Raw genomic sequence first — 15,104 nt, 5'->3', positions numbered from 1 at the left:
TATATAGGTAGTTTGAGTTTGATCTGCTTTCATACTTGTACTATGTATGGGTATATGGGCATGTGTTGGCTCCTGCTAGTTATATATGGAGGTAGGTGTTGATCAAGATGGAATCTGCTCTCTAAGTAAATAGAGATAAAATCCTATGTTCATTTAATTGTTCTTGATGTTTCAAGTTCCTGCCAGACAGATAGATTTATTCAAAAAGAGTTTCGATGAGAAAATCTTTTAATCAAGAACTGGAATTAAAAGAGAACATAATATTCATAGCAAATGAAGTTTGACATAAACCATGACTCCAGCTTGAGTTGGGATTTTGTAACAGAGAGATTCTAGTGCATGGTAACATATGATTATAGGTTCATTTAAGGTAAATCTTATTACTAATTGGGTGGCCATGGCATGCTATGCTAGGTGTTAACCATGGTTTATGAGGTTCATAAAATGATTTAGAGAAATCATTTATGGTAAGAAAGAGTTCTGATGATATTAAGAGTTGATATCATGTCTCATTGCCAATTAGTGATGAACCTAGTAAGTCACACACATACACAAGTTATCACCTATTTAAATATGATTTAATTAATTAATTAAAGAGTTTAATTGATTAATTAAATAGGTTTGGTTTGCAATTAAATTGCAAAGTCCCTAGCATGACTTGAAACCAAATCTAGATTATTGGATGTGTAGTATAAATTAAATTTATATTTAAAGTGTTTAAATATGAATTTAATTGATGAGAAATTAATTAATAGAGATTAATTAATTAATTTATATTTGATATAAATTAATTAGAAGAAGAAAATAATTATTTTGGGTTAAGAACTCAAAATTAAGACACGAGGCATTTTGGTCATTTCATTGTGACACGTGGCACCATGAGATGGTGACACATGGGATTACACATAAGCTTGCCAAATGTTTTTTTAATCATGTAAGATGATTAAAATCAAGATTAAATATAGGTTTGACCCTTGGCACAATGTGATTGGGTCACTTAAACCTAGAGCTAATCAAAAGGTGACATGTGGCTAGGGTTTAATGTGTTAACCTAGCTATTTAAGTGTGGTTATGAAAAGAAAAAATAACCAGCAGCCTCTCCTCTCATTTGTCACGCCACTTTGAGCCTCTCCAGCTATTTCTCTTCATCTCTCATCAATTCAAAGAGATTAGCCATCAATCTCTTGAATTAAGAACACTAGAAATTGTTTCTAGTGTCCTGTTTACATCTCTAATCTCTTAAAAGGCAGAACTTGAATTTCTAATTAATAAAAAAAGCTTTAGAGGCTGTTCAAGGGCTGCCATAGGTGTTCTTGGTGTGGACAAGCTAGAGGGACAACATTTGGTGTCCTGAAGACGAATCTCACAGGCGCAGACACGCTGCAGTGCACAAGAGGTTAGTGTAATCGTTCTTGATTTAATCTAGGGTTCTAAAATTAATCTGATTAATTTTAAAATCTTAAATGGCAAATAAAGATTCAAAAACATATTAAAAGAGTTTTAATATGTTATTTATCATTGAAATCAAATAGATAAAAATAAATCTTGCATGGTGCATGTGACCCTAGGTGAAAATTTTTGAATTCAATGGTATAATCTTGTGTTTTTCACGTTTCCGTTCCTTCAACCTCTACCCCTGCCTCTACCTCTGCTAGGTGGTTGTGAACCTCTAGTGACAGGATTCTGAACTGACCCTTCAGCAGTAGTAGGAGGTGGCCCAACTCTACGGGCACTGGTGCAATCCTTGGCAAAGTGTCCTGTGCCTCCACAATTATAACAGGCTCCTATGGCCTTGTAGCATACCCCACCATGACTTCTACCATAAGTTTCACATTGGCGAGGAGGGTAGGAACTTCTAGTACTCTGCTGACCAGATGGAAGAGGTTTCTGTCCCAAATATCTTCCCCTACCGGACTTCTTACCACCCCTGTTGTGTCCCCCATGGTTCTTCCTCTTTCCAGTAGGACCACTGGAACTCTGTTCTACTGACTTTCCCTCTTTCTCTTTCTCTGTCTTCTCCGATTTCTTTTTCTCTGGGGCCGCTTCTGACTCAATTCTCTCTAACTCCAGTGCTTGAGAAATAAGCTCAGAGAAGTTGTTATGTTTGAATCTAACCACTTGTAATCTGATAATGGGCTTCAAGCCAGTTTCAAACCTCTTACATCTCTCCCTACTGGTAGAAAGTAGACTTACTGCATAATGGCTCAGGCGGAAAAATTCCCTTTCATATTCAGCCACCGATCTACTCCCCTATTTTTGACTTAGGAACTCTTGCAGCTTCTGGTCCACATAAGCATCAGGGACATATTTTTGTTTGAACTCTCTTAGAAAATCATTCCATGTTAGCACTGAAGGTTCTACCAGACTATGGGGAATGGTTTTCCACTAGTCATATGCATCACCCTGTAGCAGAGACACTGAATATTTAAATCTGAGCTCCTCTGTACAATGTAGCTTCTTGAATACCCTATCCATTCTCTCTAACCATTGTTCTGCCTCTAGAGGATCTACTGTCCCCTTGAACTCAGTAGCCCCATATTTCATCAATTTGTCATACTGCCTAGCAGAAGACTGTGGTTGTACCAGTGGTGTCTACAGTGAGGATTGAGTAGGCATGTTACCAGCCATCTGTTGGAACATTACTGACCATCCGCTAACCGAGCAGAAATCGCAGATCGAGGGGTCAAAAGCGGCTGATCCACTTACATTGTGTGGGGCTGGGGCATCCCCTTATACCTCAGCCTCTATAGATTGATCGACAGAACGATCCCCTTCTTCCATAGTCAATTTGAGGATCTTAGACCTCCTGAACAAATAACACAAGGAGATTTCGTCCCGTTAGTGCATATTTATAATGTAATGTACTGTATATATTAAACAATGACATTAAGCAGTTGTACTATGAAGAAAGAATATTCAAATTACAGGTGAAAACAGAATTTAAAAACTAGCTCTGATACCACTTAAACATGTCACACCCTACCCCTTTATAAGGCATAACATGATCCCGTAGTATACCTAATGAATTACCAAACTTCGTCTACTGATAACCCATTAAATACACTACAAGAGATTTTAAACCTTTTCTTACTTCTTTTTACAGTGGTGAGCACTATTTACAGGTGTTAAAAAATTTTTTAACTGAAATGAAACCAAATAACACATTTGAAGTATTAACAATTTCTGCAAAAATTTTGGCAGAGTGCCATCTGTAGTTTGAATAAAACAGTTCTTCAAAAATATGTAAAAAGCACTTCCAATATTTTCCTCAATCTCAAACTCCAATAACCAATTAACACAATAAGTTTCTCAACATTTGCCAACTCAAATCCACAATAATTTTCTAGTATTTTCAAAAGCTGATATAAAAGAAATATATCACAATATTTACAAGCCAAAATAATTTACAAATTTAGTTTATAACTTTAATGTACAATTTTAATTTTCAATTGCTCAAAATCAAGAACGATATATACATACAGTGAACATACATTACAATACAAAATGCAAAATATGGTATACTCAATATACTCGATGAACTCTCAATGTAGTACTGGCAGCCTAGTCTGTTGCCCTGTCAGTCTATCTACCTGCGACAGCAATGAAAAGCTATCGTTGAGCCAATGTCTCAGTAGTGCACAACATTAACAAAATGCAACTTTAAATCATAAATCATAAGTCGTATAAATAGTGGATACTTAAAACCATAGTTAAATTCAAAGACAGTGAATGTCATAAAGAATTTAAACTCCATTTCACAATATCACAATAAATATCAATAAATCACACACACAGCTTAATCATGTTCCAAAGTCCAATTCATCCCAAAAGCCGATGGCTAGTGAGGAATAATATAGCTAGCTAGCAATAATATGAGTACTCATTCTATTCGTCCTCAACAGGCACACATCTCAACACTTCAGCCAGAGAGGGAATTCAAAGTCAATTCGTCCCACTAGACAAGCTAGCGAGGAATTCAATCAATACACATGATAGCTGTGGTTTCAAACCATTTACAATGTTTTTCAAGCAATAAGTATCCATCAAATATCATTAAGACAATTTTTCACAATTTAAACAATAACAAACAATTTGTCATAATTTACTTTAATTAAAAATTCAAAAGAAATAACTGTTGTGCACAAACCTCTGATAAATGTCTCTTGGCCCTGACTCAGTGTTTCCTTCCCCTTTCCTGAGTCTTTGCTAACTGAAACACACAATTTAAAGTGTTTCAGTACTCATTTAAACTGTCTCTAACAATAAGGCTTAATAATTAATTTATTGAATTCTATTATTTTCCTTAGTCAATCTAAAATGTTGACCCTCGATGCACTCTAGGCGAATTAGGTTTAATATTACCAATATGTCACATTTTATAGCCTTTTAGTGTTGGTACTTGTTACCAAATTCACTTTCAAGTATATTGCATTTTATTGCAATTTACTGAATTTCGGTATACTAATTTGACCTAGTTCCCTCGGTTTTCGAGTTTCAGTCTAAACTACAAACTTGTAGGTCTATGTCTCATTGCACGCGGGGCAAAATTTCAGGTCATTCTGAGTTGTGTAGACCAAGTTATGGTCAACTTACCAATGCTGGATAGAATGCATCAAAATGGTAAGTTTAGGTCATTTTTAGGTCACTTTTGGTTCGGCCAGTTTTGGTACTTGAAATTGTGCAAGCTATTTGGCTTGGTTCTTGCCATTTTTGGGCTTTGGTGTCTTCATAAAAATTGTAGATCTATGTCTAAAATATTCATGGTAAAAATTTCAGGTCAATTGGACCTGATTTGAGTAAGTTATGGTCAAAAAACTAACTACTGCCCAAATAGTCAATTTTCAGGCTTTCAAGTCACTAATCCGAATTTGGTCATTTTTCAAGTCACCTTCTAGGCAGAATTTTGGTAAGCTTCCTTCATGAAAGTTGGCACATTTTGTGCCTAGTTTCACCTCCAATTGGTTTCATACCAATTGGAGTCACACACTTAAGGTTCTAAGCTAAAACACACACTGCCCTACTACACACTTCTCATCACTTACTAATTACATATTCAACACTTACCAAACTACTTTCCTCATGCCAATTCTGGTTTGTACCTTACCATTAACACATTTAACAACACATTTAGGTCATTTTGGACAGCTTGTAACCATTCGCAATATGCACACTATAACACAGAATTTTCCAAAGTCCATTTACACCATTTAATCACATGAACATACCCCATTTACATACCCAATTCCAAACCATTATACACATATCCATGCTTCCATCAATGACAACATTTTGAACAACCATAAACAAGTAAAAACAAGCAACATATACTGAATTTCCATGGCTTCCAAAATGTACATCTCCATTAAAACATCAAACTTCAAAAATTCTTCCATAAATCAACTACCCACAACCTTGGTTACTCTTTTAATGAAACAAGAATTGAAAACACTCACTTACCACTTTTAAAGTTCTTGAAAACCTCACCAAAACTTAACTTTCTTGCTCCTAGTATGCTGCCCAAGGTATGGTGGTCAAGTTTAGTGAAGGAACCTAATGGGAAAAGTGGCTAGAACATGGTGAACTTGAGCTTGGAGTGTGGACGGCCATGGAGGACTCCCATGGAGTTTCGGCTGGTTCTCTTCCTAAGGTTGAAGATGAGTGCTGCACCTCCCAAGTGTCCCTTTAGGTGTCCAAATGCTGAAGTTAGTGGAGCACTAAGTGAGTTTATGATTTATTTAATTCAAAATTTCCAATTTTCCATATTTAACCTCTTTTCTTTTACTATTTAGATTATGTACTACTATTTTAATTTTTCATGATATTTTTCAAGTGTAATATCATTTATTTTTAATGGACATTTAGGTTAAAAGGCATCTCAAGATGTCAAATGAACACAATACCCCTATTCGGGTTGCATTCCCGATTTTTCGGTAACACCGAGTTTTGTCATTTTCTCGATTTCTCATTTTTCTTTGTACTAATTAATTAATTTTTCTTTGATATTTCTAATGACATTTATACTTCAATAGATGTTTATTTAAGTCTTAAAAATATTTTCTAGGGTTCCCCGCAGTCTAGGGCTAGTTAACGGTCCACGCCGCAACTTCCCGGTGTGGTCATCCATCGTTATGGTTCTCGGCTCGTTTAACTTGATTACATTTCATTGCTATTATTTTTCATTTGTTTTTCTTGTATTTTCTTTTCTTGTATTTCATTATTTTATGTCTCCTCACCCATATCTAAGTGTAGTTCTAGGCATCCTAGCTGTCCGAACAACACTGGTCACCGGAACAGTAGAACGCACTACTGAGCATAGGGGTGTTACAGAACTCATTTAGAAAGAAATCTGATACACTTGAATTGTATAGATGTTTTTAAGCACATTTGTATTCTAAATCATAGCATTTAGACAAGTATTTTCATGCATAGTAGTTGATTTCATTAGTTTTCATAAATTCTATTGCCAAACCCTTAATTCCATGTTTTCTGCATTATTTCAGGTGTTTTGGTGAAGCCCCAAAGGATGGATGTGCAAAGGAAAGCTTGGAGAGGTAAAAAGACAAAGAATTGCTGCTGATACAAAGTACACGGGTCATGTAAAACATGCCCCAAACCCGTGTAACTCCCTGCCAGAAGAAAGTTAAGAGAATCGATGAGAAACACAAGTACAGGGGTCGTGTAAGTAGACCCGTGTAATCTACAGGGACCCGTAAGTCTCTGCCGGGCGCAAGCTTGAAGAACCTAATGGAACAACAGTACACGGCCCGTGTGATCAGGCCCGTGTAAGTTGGCACAGACCCGTGCAACTTTCTGTGCCAAAACAAGACCACGCGATTCTCCTCCAGCAAGTTACACGGCCCTACTCTGCGAGACCCGTGTAGTGACACATGGGCCGTGTACTATGCTGCAGCCTATTTTTTGACTCGAATACCCCTCTTTTTTTTATTTGAATTAGACTCCTAAAGCCTTTTGGACTTAAAATGACCTAACCTTAGAGCAACCAATATAAATAGAGAAGAAAACACCAGGAAGGGAGGTTAGCCACTGTCGTCGGGAATGCTGTTGAAGGTTGCTGTTGTCGTGCTCTACATCAGTACCAAAAGAAGTCTTTCAGCTGAAGCTCCACAAGATCAAAGCTGAAACTCTCTTTAATTCCTTTGTTTCATCTCCTTAGACAGAATTTTATTACTTTATTTCTTTTGCATAACTCTCTTCTTATTGTTTTTACTTTTTATCATGACATTTGCTGAACTCACCATGAGTGAGTAATTTTCTTATTCTGGATTTGGGAGAGCAGCTCTTGTAATTATTATTATGGATGAACATTGAGTTTTATTTATTGGATTTGAGATTCATTTCTTGATTTAATTTCTTGTGATCTTAATGCATGCTATGTGTTGGTACCCACTTAGTTATGATTATAGATGTTAATTGAAAAACTGAAAGGTGAAGATTAACATTAGAAAATCGAGATCTTAAACCTAGGAATTCTAACCTAGACATAGGCTGATACCTTTGTGGAACATAAAAATTGGTCAAAGGTCTTAAAGGATTTTAATTGATTTGATCACCACGAAAGTAGGGTTCGAGTTAATTAGAATACACCCTAGATGCCTTGAGAGAGGATCTAGGATAGCTTAAGACTGATTTCCATCAAGGAAAACGATCCTCAATTTAGTAAATAAACGAGATAACATCCCTAGTATGATTCAAGTGTGAAATCTTAATTCCAGAATTGCTTCAAATAAATCATTTCATTTTAAGTTTATCATTTAAGTATTTAAAAGTTAACAAACTTTATTCCCTAAGTATTCGATAGCCTAGACAGTCAAGATTTCTATGTAGATTGGTAATTGCTAAACAAAATTCCTCGTGGGAATGGTACTCTACTTATCACTTTATTACTTGTTAGCAATACGTGCAGTTGCGGTAATTGCAAAATAGCGAAACAAGTTTTTGGCGCCATTGCCGGGGAATTTTGGTTTTAGTAATATCAAGCGATAGGCAATTTAGCTGATTTAGGCAATTATATTTATTATTTAATTTTATTTTACTGGTTGTATTTCTTCTCTTTTCTCTCAGGTGCCCGATCTGGTATATGACCAGAACAAAGCCAGAAGAAATCTTGGACTGTGATCCAGAAATAGACAGAACTCTGAAAGCCATCAGAAGGGAAAGGAAACATTAAGAGCACGGTCAAGGAGATCCCGAAATCCCAACCATGACCGATAATAATGACAGACCAAGACTCTTGAGAGATTACGAAGCTCCATCTGTCCAAGAATTTCAGCCCAGTGTCACTAGACCCACAGTGGAAGCCAACAACTTTGAATTAAAACCAGCATGGCTCCAAATGATTCAATAAACCTAGTTTGTAGGTTCACCTGCAGAAGACCCACATTATCACCTCCAGTGCTTTCTTGCCCTATGTGATACATTCAAGATGAATGGAGTGTCTGATCAAGCAATAAGACTCATAGCATTCCCATTCTCCCTTCGGGACAGAGCAAGGAAGTGGTTACTTTCTCAACTGGTTGGAACATTCACTACCTGGGAAAACCTCTCTCAAACTTTTCTAGCAAGGTATTTCCCACCTGCAAAGACCGCAAAGCTGAGGCTTGAGCTCAATACCTTCAGACAAAAGGAAGGAGAATCACTCTATGACGCATGGGAAAGATATAAAGACCTGCAGAGAGAATGTCCACACCATGACATAGAAGATTGGCTATTAGTGCAAAATTTCTATAATGGATTACTAGCCTCTACAAGGAGCACAGTTGATTCAGCTGCAGAGGGTGATTTAATGGAGAAAATAGTGCCACAAGCACTTGAACTTCTAGAAAGAGTTGCATACTATAATTATGAGAGGTCAAATGAAAGAGGAAATGCAAGAAGAACTGCAGGGGTCCTGGAAGTAGATGCCCTAAGTATGATAAATGCCCAGTTTGATCAGCTCACAAAGAAACTCGAAAGAATGCAAGCCAACGCAGTTAGTACGAATAGTCAACATGATGACAGCTATGAAGAAGGATACATGAATTCAGAATATAGCAATTTCAACGAACCTACAGAACAGATGAACTATGTGAATAATGGAGGAAACTTTAACCAGAGGCAACCAAACAATCCGTATTCAAATAATTACAATCCTAGATGGAGAAACCACCCAAATTTCTCATGGTCCAATCAGCAGAACCAGCTAATAAACAAGCAACAAGGGTACAAACCTCTAGCACCCCCTGGATTTCAAAACAGGGTTCAGAACTTTGCACACCCATCACTACCTCCCCAACCTCAATAACCTGAACCAAAAATGACCATGGAAACCATGATGGAAGGATTCCTAGCAGCTCAACAACAACAAACCGAATTGATTAAACAGCTGACTTCCAGAATGGACAAACTTGCTACTCATAACAAGATGCTAGAGAATCAAATCGCTCAGCAAGCAAATTCCTCAAATAAGGCTACTACCAAACTGCCCAGTCAACCAGAAATGAACCCAAGGGAGCATTGCAAAGCAGTTACACTAAGGAGTGGGAGAACTCTAATACGACCAGAGGTAGACCATAGAAAATTCTAAAGACCAAGCAGAGAAAAAGGAGGAAGAGGCTAAGAAAGATCAGGAAGAGGAGGCAAGGAAGACAAAGAAATTACTGGAACCATATCAGCCTCCCTTGCCTTTTCCTCAGAGATTTCAAAAGCCAAACTGGACAAACAGTTTGGGAAGTTTTTGAAAGTTTTACAGAAACTTTACATTAACATCCCCTTCACTGAAGAACTTTCTCAGATGCCATCTTATGCCAAATTTCTTAAGGAAATTCTGTCAAAGAAAAGGAAACTAGAAGACTATGGAACAGTAGCTCTAATAGAGGAATGCAGTGCCATCCTGCAAAATAAACTGCCTCCAAAGTTGAAGGATCCTGGAAGCTTCTCCATACCCTGTACCATTGGTAACAAGAAAATAGATAAGGCTCTCTGCGATCTTCGGGCAAGCGTCAGTCTAATACCTCTATCAATATGCAAAAAGCTGGAGATTGAGGAATTGAAACCTATAACAATCTCATTGCAATTGGCTGATCGATCCATTAAATATCTTGTAGGGATACTTGAGAACATCCCTAACAAAGTGGGCAAATTCTTCATTCCAGTGAACTTTGTTGTCCTTGAGATGGAAGAAGATGTCCAAATTCCTATCATCTTAGGAAGACCATTCTTGGCAATCGCCGGAGCCATCATTGATGTCAAAAATGGATGATTATCCCTCAAGGTAGGAGAAAAGGAAGTGGAGTTCAACTTGTTCGACACAATGAAACACAAATTTGAACCTGATGAATGCTTCAAGGTTGACATAATTGACGAACAAGTTAAAAAGGAATTTCATAAGACAAATCCTAAAGATCCTCTTGAAGCATGTATTGTGTACAACCACACAGTGGATGATGACAATACAGAAATAGTAGCATGTGCACAACAATTAGCAGCTCCTCCACCCCTACCCTTAGTTAAGGCTTCTGAGATAGAGAAGTTGAAGGAGGAACAAACCAAAGGTAAGCTCCAGGAAAACTCCAAAACAGGTAGAGCTTAAACCTCTGCCATCTTCGCTAAGGTATGCATTTCTAGACATAAATTCTAAATATCCTGTCATAATCAATGCTAGTCTGTCTAAGTTAGAAGAGGAAAAATTGTTAAGAGAACTCAGGATCCATAGCAAAGCATTAAGGTATAAAATAGAAGACCTGAAGGGGATCAACCCTTCAATTTGCATGCATAGGATACCCATGGAAGAAAACAGTAAGCCCACAATAGAACATCAAAGAAGACTAAACCCAAACACGAAAGAAGTAGTCAAGAAAAAAATTTCAAAACTATTAGATGTAGGTATCATATACCCAACTTCTGATAGTAAATAAGTTAGTCCAGTACATGTAGTTCCTAAAAAAGATGGGACAACTGTTATCCAAAATGCAAGCAATAAACTAATCCCTACTAGAGTAGTCACTGGTTGGCGAATGTGCATAGACTATAGAAAACTGAACAGTGCCACCAAAAAAGACCATTTCCCCCTCCCCCTCATTGACTAAATGTTAGAAAGATTAGCGAAACACTCTTATTTCTGTTATCTAGATGGATATTCGGGATTCTTTCAAATTCCTATTCACCTAGATGATTAAGAAAAGACAACATTCACTTATCCCTATGGAACATTTGCATATAGGAGAATACCTTTTGGTCTTTGTAATGCCCTTGCTACCTTTCAAAGATGCATGATGGCTATCTTTTATGATTATATTAAAGATATTATGGAAGTTTTTATGGATGATTTTTCTGTCTATGGAACTACTTTTGATAATTGCCTAGCTAATTTATCTAAGGTGTTGCAAAGATGTGAAGAATCAAAATTGGTCCTAAATTGAGAAAAATGCCACTTCATGGTAAGGGAAGGTATAGTTCTTGGACATTTGGTATCAGAAAGAGGAATTAAAGTAGATAAGGTGAAAATTGAGATCATTGAAAATATGCCACCACCAACATCAATAAAGGGAGTGTGAAGCTTTTTGGGATATGTAAGATTCTACAAAAGATTTATCAAGGACTTTTCCAGAATAGCTAAGCTACTTACTAACTTGTTAAACCAAGATGTTCCCTTTAATTTTGATGAAAGTTGCCTTGTTTCCTTTAACAGAATCAAAGAGGCCCTAATATCAGCACCAATAATGCAGCCACCGAATTGGGAGCTACCATTCGAGGTGATGTGCAACGTGAGCGAATTTACAGTTGGAGCAGTGCTTGGGCAAAGAAAGGATAAAAAGGCCCATGCTATTTACTATGCTAGCAAGACATTAGATGATGCGCAAATCAATTATGCCACCACATAAAAGGAATTCCTAGCAGTGGTATTTGCAATGGACAAATTCAGATCTTACCTCATCGGGTCAAAAGTCATTGTATTCACAGATCATACTACAATCCGATACCTTATGAACAAAAAAGAAGCAAAACCAAGACTGATTCGATGGATTCTACTCCTGTAAGAATTTGACCTTGAAATCAAAGACAAAAAGGGATTCGAAAATGTAGTAGCCGACCATCTTTCTAGACTAAAATTGGAGTACATGGAGGACTTCAAAGATTTGCCAATTGATGATTCATTTCCTGATGAGCAATTACTTGCATTCTTAAAATCTCCATGGTATGCTGACTTTGTTAATTTTCTTGTATACAGGGTGCTGCCTCCAAACATGACTTATCAGTAAAGAAAGAAATTCGTACATGATATGAGATATTACTTATGGGAAGAACCTCTACTATACAAGAGATGTAATGATGGGCTGATAAGAAGATGCATACCAGAGGAAGATATGGAAAGTATCATTTATCACTGCCATTCATCACTATATGGAGGACATTTTGGCACTTCTAAAACCACATCAAAAATTTTACAAGTAGGATTTTACTGTTCACATATGTTTAAGGATGTAAGATCCTTTGTGCTAGCTTGTGATCAATGCCAAAGAACAGGTAACAGTTCAAGAAGGAATGAAATGCCACTGCATGGTAAACTTGAGATAGAATTATTTAATGTATGGGGAATAGACTTCATGGGACCATTTCCCTCTTCCCATGGAAACAAATATATTCTGGTTGGAGTTGATTATGTGTCAAAATGGGTAGAAGTTATTGTAACACCAACTAACGATGCTAGAATGGTCACCAAGTTCCTTAAGAAGAACAATTTCACAAGATTTGGCACACCACCAGCGATAATCAGTGATGGAGGAAGCCACTTTTGCAACCAACAATTTGAAACACTACTGAAAAAGTATGGAGTAACTCACAAAGTAGCCACACCTTATCATCCTCAAACCAGCGGTCAAGTAGAAATATCAAATAGAGAACTGAAGCAAATTCTAGAAAAACTGTAAACAGATCCAGGAAGGAATGGTGCATAAAGCTAGATGATGCACTATGGGCATACCGCACTGCATATAAAACCCCAATTGGCACAACACCCTTTCGACTGGTTTATGGAAAATCATGTCATGTCCCTGTTGAACTTGAGCATAAAGCCTACTAGGCAATTCATGTACTAAACTTTGACCTCAAAGCTGCTGGTGAAAAAAGGCTCTTACAACTGAATGCATTGGAAGAAATCCGACAAGATGCATACGAAAATGCCAAAATCTTTAAGGATAAAACCAAAAGATAGCATGACAGGCGCATAGTAAGGAAAGAGATAAAAGAAGGAGATCTTGTCCTCTTATTCAACTCTAGATTGAAACTCTTTCCAGGGAAGCTGAAATCAAGATGGTTCGGACCTTTCAAGGTCACCCAAGTCTTCCCATATGGAGCAGTAGAGGTATGGAGCGAAACCTCAAGTGCATTCAAGGTCAATGGGTAGAGGCTGAAGACTTACTTTCAGGGAGAACCCATAGAAACAGGAGTAAATTGCACTCTCAGTCCTCCTACTGACAGACCATAAACAAGCAAAGTCCAGCTGCGCTCTTTGGGAGGCAACCCAAAATTTTTCTGAACTTTTCTTCTTTTCTTTTTATTCAATACTGAATTTTTGTTTTGTACTCATTAGTATTTTATTTTTTAGGATTTTTGAAAAGGGGAATAGAGATTAAAAGAGGAAGGAAATCACCAAGTCAAAACCACAAAAGGAAAAATTGAACAAAACCGAGGAAGTAAATCTACTGTTAATCTTTGCATCCATTTCATGTGATAGAATTATAAATTTTTCATTTGCCAAAGATTTGAGAAATCAGAAACTTACACGGGTTGTGTACTGATAGTACACTCCCCTTGTAACTTTCTGGAAGTCTATAAATTTCATACAATCTCAACCCTTCGAGCGACAAAAAATTATGCGGGTCCATATCCCAAATTACACGGACCGTGTAATGTCTCTAACAGAATAACTGAGAGACAGAAGGTTACACGGGGCTCCTAGAATTTTACATGGGCCGTGTAACATATCCAGTAAAGTAATCTGAGAGACAAGAAGTTACACGGGTCCCAGAGCTGATTTACACGGGCCATGTACTACGACAGATTTCAAAAATTTCAAGCAGAAATTTACACGGCCCTACCAGTCGGGACCCATGTAGTGATACACAGGCCGTGTATTTCGTCGCAGACATGACTCGTGGGGCACAAAACGCGTGAAACGAAGAGTCCTAATGGCTCTTTAAATACACCCCTAGCATTAAAACCCTTCATCTACTCCCTTCCTAGCTTATAAAAACCTCTAAAATCTCATCTCTTTTCACCAAAATCATAATCTTCTCTTTCCCAAAAACACACCCATGGCTCCTGCAAAAAGATCTGCAAGAAGAATCGGCTCTTCTTCACAACAAAGAGGAGAATCCTCACCATCTCCACCCCAGCCTCCAACCCAATGCCCAAGAACAAGGGAAACCACTCAACAACCATCTCAACAAGCCCCACCACCACCACAACCACAGCCACAACCCGCTCCACAGCCCGAAATCTCTATTCCTTGGGGATTTCGAGATGATGCCCACAAAGCGATGTGCACTCAACTTCATGCGCGAAAAATATCCTCCACAAAATACATAGATTTTTCGCTTTTGGAGCAAATCTGGTTGCAAGAAGAAATCAATGGGCTACTTGAAAGCATTGGGTGGACAAGGTTCACCCAACTCCAATTTTTGGCCTAAAAAACACAACGCTGGAATTTTTCGGCAGCTTCAAGGCCAACTTATGGCCCACCGATAGGGAAGACAGGGGCAAAATCGAGTTTCGCCTACTTGGTGTAGACTGGGTAATGAATATGGACAAGTTCAATGCCATCTTCGGCTTTGATAGTACCGGCCACTAAGAAATCCCAAGGAACCGCATGCTGTACAACAACATCAACTTTTGGGATTCCATTGCACCAAACACAGAGCCCTACAACTCTAGCAAATACAAATCAATAGGCATCACTAGTCCGGCATTACGATACATGCATCGATTTGCCGCCCACACCATAATGGGCTGTGGCGATAGCCTTGGCATTGTCAACGCTAATGAGCTATTTTTCCTATGGTGCATGGTCACCGGGTAGCGGTTTAGCACTAGCTTTTTCCTATGCA

At 37.8% G+C, this 15,104-nt stretch overlaps 1 non-coding gene across 1 annotated transcript; it reads right to left on the bottom strand.

Annotated features, from left to right (window-relative positions):
• Nucleotides 1-8,608: 8,608 nt before the first annotated feature.
• LOC131170837 (small nucleolar RNA R71) lies at nt 8,609-8,715 on the bottom strand. The gene has a single exon (XR_009141604.1). It is a non-coding gene; the product is annotated as a small nucleolar RNA R71 (small nucleolar RNA).
• Between the last annotated feature and the right edge of the window lie 6,389 nt (nt 8,716-15,104).

The sequence above is a fragment of the Hevea brasiliensis genome, chromosome 11 (genome assembly GCF_030052815.1).
Source record: "Hevea brasiliensis isolate MT/VB/25A 57/8 chromosome 11, ASM3005281v1, whole genome shotgun sequence".
NCBI classification, from domain to species: Eukaryota; Viridiplantae; Streptophyta; class Magnoliopsida; order Malpighiales; family Euphorbiaceae; genus Hevea; species Hevea brasiliensis.
This window is presented reverse-complemented; position numbering and strand designations above follow the sequence as displayed.